Source organism: Solanum pennellii, chromosome 6, assembly GCF_001406875.1.
Source record: "Solanum pennellii chromosome 6, SPENNV200".
Lineage (NCBI taxonomy): Eukaryota > Viridiplantae > Streptophyta > Magnoliopsida > Solanales > Solanaceae > Solanum > Solanum pennellii.
This window is the reverse complement of record NC_028642.1, coordinates 42,959,436-42,966,447: the sequence shown is the minus strand read 5'-3', so window position 1 is coordinate 42,966,447 and position 7,012 is coordinate 42,959,436.

Here is a 7,012-nt window from a genome sequence, read left to right as displayed (position 1 = left end):
TCTCTTTACCTTTTTAAGATTTGTCCAACACTCAAACATTTTTACTGTGTACAATATGAAAAATGAACTTGGAGGGTCAAAATGGAACAAGGTTGAATTGAAATGTGAAGATAAAATTAGTTAAAACGATTTGTTTATGATTGGCCTAAAAATTGACATGTACTTTTACTAATTACCCCTAATAAGTATCTTGAAATAATCATAATTATTTATACGTATGCACTTTGTTGATTATCTAAAACATCATTTGATTTAAAATAAAATGAAAAAGCTAACTACCATTTATTCCTTAGTGTCACATCATGCCTTAAAAAAAAATATATGTATATATATATATATACAATAGTATATAATTAAATGAAAATAATAAAATAAGAAGAGTATATTAATTAAAAATAATAGAATACCTAAAAATGCTTTGGAACATAATGAGGAATTGTAAGGCATATTAAAATGGTATTATATTTATGTACCCTAACGTATGCATGAGTAATCAATAATTTGTATTGTTTCAAAGGTATTGTTCGTCTCTTTGTCAAGCATTTTTTTGTGTCCCACGTGAGTGACATCTCACCATCCATGTTCATCGATGTGATCCTTAAACTAATCTATACTTAATTAACTCACTTTAAAATTCAACGAGTAGGAAATTTCATTTATAATTTTAAGACAATGTATTTTTTCACGGAAAGTCACTTAACAATGAATATTTTACTTATAAAATCACTCAATTGTTGATATTTCATTTGGCCCCAACCAATTTAAATGATTTTTTTAATTAAATTTTGTTATAATACAATTTCTTTTTTTTAAAATAATAATAATAATATGCTCATTTTAATCATTTATATTAAATTTTATTAAAAGATAATTTTTTATTTGAACTAATTTCTTAAGAAATAATAAGATTCTCATTTTAATCATTTTATTAAATTTATTGAAACACAATTTTTGTTTTAAACTAATTTCTTAACAAATAATAAGATACTCATTTAAATAATTTTATTTTATTTTGTTGAAAGACAATTTATTAAACAAAAAAGAAAAAGTTAAAAAAAAAATCTTGTGCTGACAGGCACCAGCACTAGTAACGGTGGATGCAATGCAATGCAACATTTTCGTTTTTAAAATAAGTTGTGTAAACCTTATACTTTTGTATTAGATTTACAATATTAATTATTTTTTTTAAAAAAAGAATTAGTTTAAAATAAAAATTGGTGTTCAGTAAAATTTAATAAAATAATTAAAATGCGCATCTTCTTTTATTTTTTTTACAAAATAGTTTAAAATCGAAATTGTGTCTCAACAAAATCCAATAAAATAATTAAATGAGCATCTTATTATTTTTCAAAAGAAAAATTAGTTTAAAACAGAATTTGTGTTTCAACAAACTTCAATATAAACAATATTTAAACTGATTGGATGACTTTCTAAATAAAAGAAAGTTGGTGACTTTCTATAAAAAGAACAATTAGTAGAGTAACTTTTTATGAGAAGAATTAGTAATTAGAAGTTATAAATGAAAGTTGAGTGTCTATGAAAAGAAATATTAATTTTGTGATAATTTGACATATTAACTCAAAATATGACCTGAAAATTAAAAAAAGGGACAAATATATTGAAAAATGAGGACTTAATATCTTAGGAGTAAATATGACCCTTTTTGGGAGTACAAGAAAAATATGATAGTTGAATGAAAATGACAAATATATTAAAAAAAGTATAATGCAGAACAAGTATAACCCTCTTTTGATTAAAAAGGTTACATCAAACACATAATATTTAACGCAAGAAACTGACTAGATCAAGACTAGCCTTTCAAGTGAGATCTTGATGTATCTTATAATAGTAATTAATTTGGAATTTTATTATTAATTATGTTCTAATCCAGGTATTTTAGAGATTGTTTATATTGAAGGTGGGATTCTTGAAGTAATGGGGAGATTATTATTATTATTATTATTATTTTGAAAAGGTCAGTGGCAAGTATATCTGTCCCTATGAATGCATAATTTATTATATCTCAAATATTAAACCTAAAACCAATGTACGGATTGAATTTTACAATTCAACCTATCCAAGACAAGTGCTCCTAAACATAACAATTCTTAATTTAATTCAACACACTTCAAGCATAAGTCATATGCATGCCATCTTATCTAGTCAGAGATTATAGTAAATTTTCTAAATAATCTTTTTCCCAAATTACATTTTATTTCAAATACTTTAATGGGAAAATTATGTCATAAATAAGTAAATATATACTAGTTAATTAACTAACATAGTTATGGTTTAAATTAATTACGATACACAACTTAATTTTAACTGTAATTGTGTCGCCTCTCTCCTCTCTTCCTCTCTCCTCATTATACATATTGTTGAATATAGTGCAGGTTGAGTTGACTGTAACTAACTATTTAGTTAGTGTTGCCAATCTGTGATAGAAAAAAACCAAGAATTAGTGATTCTAATAAATTTTGCAGTAACACAAAGTATCCAAAATTTACTGAACTAGTAAGAAAGATGAACATAAATTTAATTCACAAAAATTAAAATCTGTAAAACGTACCAGAATCTGAAAAATTTTATCAGGAAAAATATCAAGTCCACTGAACTCACAGTGTCCCCTTAAGAAAATTATTCCCCTCTAGTATCCGAGGTTGATTTGGAATATGTCCTCCCAGGGTAAAATGATTTCAATCACCAGCGTATAGATATCGAAAGCTCTGGTGTCAGCGAGCCACTCAACAGCAGTAAACTACACGAAGAAAATTTTTGTACAGAAGAAGAAGAAGAAGAAAATCAGAAAATTCGTAAGAAAAAATTCTGAAGAGTGAATGATATTTATAAGCAAGAGAAACAGGTTTCGAAAGGTTGCAACCCTTTCAAAATCTACACGATCATTAATGAAAGTTTGCAACCTTTCAAATGGTACTGACTTTTCCTGAAAGTTGCAACCTTTCAGAATAGTCATTTCCAAAACGACAGGAAATTTTAATAAAATGGGAAACTTTTTAAATCAAACGGGTCGCGCGCAGATCCGAGTCGGGTCGGGTTAATCAACTAAAAAGTAAAACGTTTTGGTTAATTTCAATTAAATAACTGAAAATGTTTCTGTGATCAACTGATTGATTGAAAACGTTTTGGCTATTTAATTTAAATTAATTAGTTAAATAATTTAAACAAACTTTGTCCAAAAAATAATCTCTCGATTGATCATTTTCCAAAGCCGAAGCCGAGCGAGCGACGGCGCGAGGGGGATCCCTCTTTCCAACCCTTTTAACAATTAATAGGAGTTTTATATATTTAAACTCTCCTATTTTTCTTTCCACTACCGATGAGGGACAAATGCCTTCTCATTAAAGCATAAGAGGACTTTTCATGTTCCCAACTATTCAAGTTCTCAACTTTTCAATTTCCTCTCTTTCCCTCTATTTCCCATCAATTCTTGCTACATACCCAACAATCCCTCACATTGATGGGGAATGATTATAACATAGGAATGAACAGACAAACGTGTACTTTACAGGCAATGATTAACTGCATAGTTTTTAGATTACTAAGCTTGAATGTGGTGGTAAAGAGTAATAATTTGAGATGAGATTCCCTATAGAGAGGTATAGAATCAGAACTTAAATATTTGGTTAATATTGAATATAGTAAGAGCAAACCATTAAATGTAGACTTTAGTAAGAGCAATACTCAGTTCAGTCGTTATTCGAGTACGAATGATCCTTCGGGTGAGATATTGTAACACCCCAGATATTTTTCAAACCAAGACTCGAATCGTTCATCGTAGTAAGTGAGAATTTACAAAAGAAATAAAAATTTCTTAAGTATTAAGGTCAATTCACTAGATTTAGCACCTTGAGTTCCAAAAATAATAAAATTGGAAATAGAAAAATCTGAAATTTTGCAAGTAAAGCTAAGTATAAGTTTTAGGTTAACTTCAAACGACCATAACTCCTAGAACAAGATGACCTAGTTGTTCTACAAAATACCATAGGTAATATCTTTCCAATGCCGCCGAGTTTGCTAAGTTTTGAGTTCGAATGAGTGAGATATGACCTTTTGAAGTTAGGTTGTCCTGTTAAGGAAAGTTAGCCAAAAATATAAGGGGTATTCTGGTCTTTTCTTTACCCAATCAGATTTCATTTTTCGTACTATTTTAGGGTTCTAATTCTTTTAGATTTAGTTTTATAATCCCAATATACACCTAGGGTTTTAGTTCAGAGTTCAACAAAAGAAAAAAAGAGAATAGAAGAGAAAAGAGGAGAAAAGAGGAAAGGATGAAGGCGTTCGTCGACATTCTTGAGTTTAGTTGCAGAATTTCCCCTTTGGTTTAAGTCCTAAGAGGTATGTAATCTTCCATAGTATTGTATTAGTTCACCCACATGCCAAACATGTTATTTTCAGCGTAATTTCATTCTCAAAAAGTTGAAGGATTTAAGTTCTTAATAGGTTTTCTTGACGTTCATTGTAGATCTTGTCTTATTGGGGTTTTGATGATTTCTTGAGATGAAACTGATTGTTTGGAGTGATTGTTTTGAGTGTATTAGTGTTTACTTAGGTTGGGCAATTGAATCTAAGGAGAACTTGAGAAATGAAATCAATTAAAAGCGATTTAGGGTAAAAAAACGAGAGGCTAAAATTTACATAAAGCATGCATGGGGAGATGCTGGCGCGGCACGCCCCAGATGCGCCCTAGGGGATGGGGCGGCGCACCTTCTCCCAAATGCAGCCTCTGATGTAAGGGGTTGGCGGCCCGCACTGGGAACGTGCTAGGTTCACTTGCCCCCACTCCTTTTCCGTCGGTTGCCCTGTTTGAGCTCATTTAAAATGTATCTTCACTCTTATTTATTTTAAACACTTTAAACTACTTTTAAAAACATAGAAATCATTATTAATCTTGAATTAATAATTCAAATCCAAGGTAAAGTTAAAATTAAGTTTTGAGAGTTTTTTAGAACCTTTTAAGAGAGTCTCTTCGAGTCCTTTTGAGGAGTCTTCTACAACTTCTAGTAACTTGTTTCAAGACTCAAGTAAGTGAGAATGAGAGTGAGGAGAATATATTTATGAGTCCACAATATCACTTAGATCCTTCATATCATGAACCATAACTCTTGAATTTATAATTTACATTCAAGAGAGAGTTAAAGTAGAGTTCAAGAAAGCCTTGAAGTACAATTGTGAATTCTTTGAGATCCACCATTGAACTAAACTAAGTTTTGAGGAAGTAAGTAATAGAATGAGAATACATGATTTCAATATAGTTACTTACACTTTGAGTCAAGTCGTTCAAGCTCATAACTTCCGCATGAACTCCACTAGTTGAGTACCTTTGTGAGGAGTAGTATCATTAAGTTCTAAGTCTTGAGTAATAAATTTCTAAGACATTTGAGTTTATATTTAAAATCATGGGACTATAACATGTTTTTATGCATCCCTTGAATTCAATTGTTCATGCCCATAATTTTGCATGAACATTATAAGTCGAACAGTCTTGAGATGAGAAGTGTCTTTGAGTCCTTGAGTTGAGTAGTTCATGCTCATAATTCCGCATGAACCCTCCACGTTGAACATCATGAAATTATCCATAAACATGAGATCACGAAGCTTGAATCCATAATCTAATTCAAGGAAAGTTAAGATCAAAGTCAAGAGAAGTTAAGAGTCAAGTCTAGAAGTTAAGAGCAAGTCAAAGTAAAGTTTATACAGTTTTCAGAAGTCTTTCACAAAAGTTTTCACGTTGATTTAAAGACTTAAAGTTTAAGTTGAGTAAAGAGTAAAGATTGAAGCCAGCTCTTCTTAAGAAGTATATGGGAACTAAGTATTCCCAGAGAGATTTAAAATGTTTACACATTTAAATAAGAACGGAAACTGAGATTTCCGAAGAGCTTTCGGGCTAGTTTTCAAAAAAGAGTAATCGCTTTCTTAATAAAGCAAGAGAGGAAACTGGGATTTCCAAGATAGCATTTGAGCACTAATCTCAAAACACAGAAGAGGTATGTTTTGAAAACATAAGAGCTAGTATATTTTGGGAGTAGTATTAAGCACCGATATGAGGGAGAGTTTAGACAACTCACAACCCCCATAAACTATGTAGCCATCATGGGTAGAGAAGTGTCATACTTTTTAGATGAAACCCTTTTCACATAGACTAGTGGATCCATTAGGCAGTTCAAGTCTTATACCTTTGGCCGGGTATAGGATGCACTGACAGCATGTGGTAGATCGTTATATCATCACTATAGCTCTTAAGTGATGGTTGTCAGTAAAGGAACTCCCACGGAAGTTATTGTATTTTTATGTACATAAGTTAATTCTATTTTCATATACATTTTAGAGTTATGTTGTATCCATGTTATATACACAGAGTTGACATCATATTTTAAAACAACTTTTATTTATATTGCACTTGTTTTATACTGCTTTATATTGAAATGAGTTCAGTTAAGTATCAAGAGTTGAGTATTTCGAGTTGAATATCTTAAGTTGAGTATTTTGAGTCAATATGTGTTTTATTGAGTCGAGTCTCATATCTTTGAAGTTTAGTATCTAATCCTTGAGTTGAACATCTAATTCTTAAGTTGAGTTGAGTGGAGTTGAGTGAGTTTGAAAAGAGGTAAGTATGTTTCCTTTTTATTCAAGTTTCAAGCTTATGTTACACTTAGAATTCCCCTTACATGCTCGTACATTTGATATACCGTGGTTTCACGGTATAGTTAATACTTTTTCCTTAAGTTTAGTGTGTCCAAAAGCCTTTTTTGTGCTAATTTTTATATAAGTTTCTCTTTGTTTTGCAGGAAATCTGTCCAAAGCTGAATGCGGAGATTTTGAGCGAAGAAATGCAGAAGAGACCACCTACGGAGCTTATGACGGTCCGTCGTGCTTGTGACGGTCCGTAGGTGGCAGCGTAGTGAAGCTGCTGAAGGAAGATGGGGAAGTCTGACCAAGTGTGGGGTTACGAAGATTGTGACGGTCCGTCGTGGCTATGACGGTACGTCCTTCA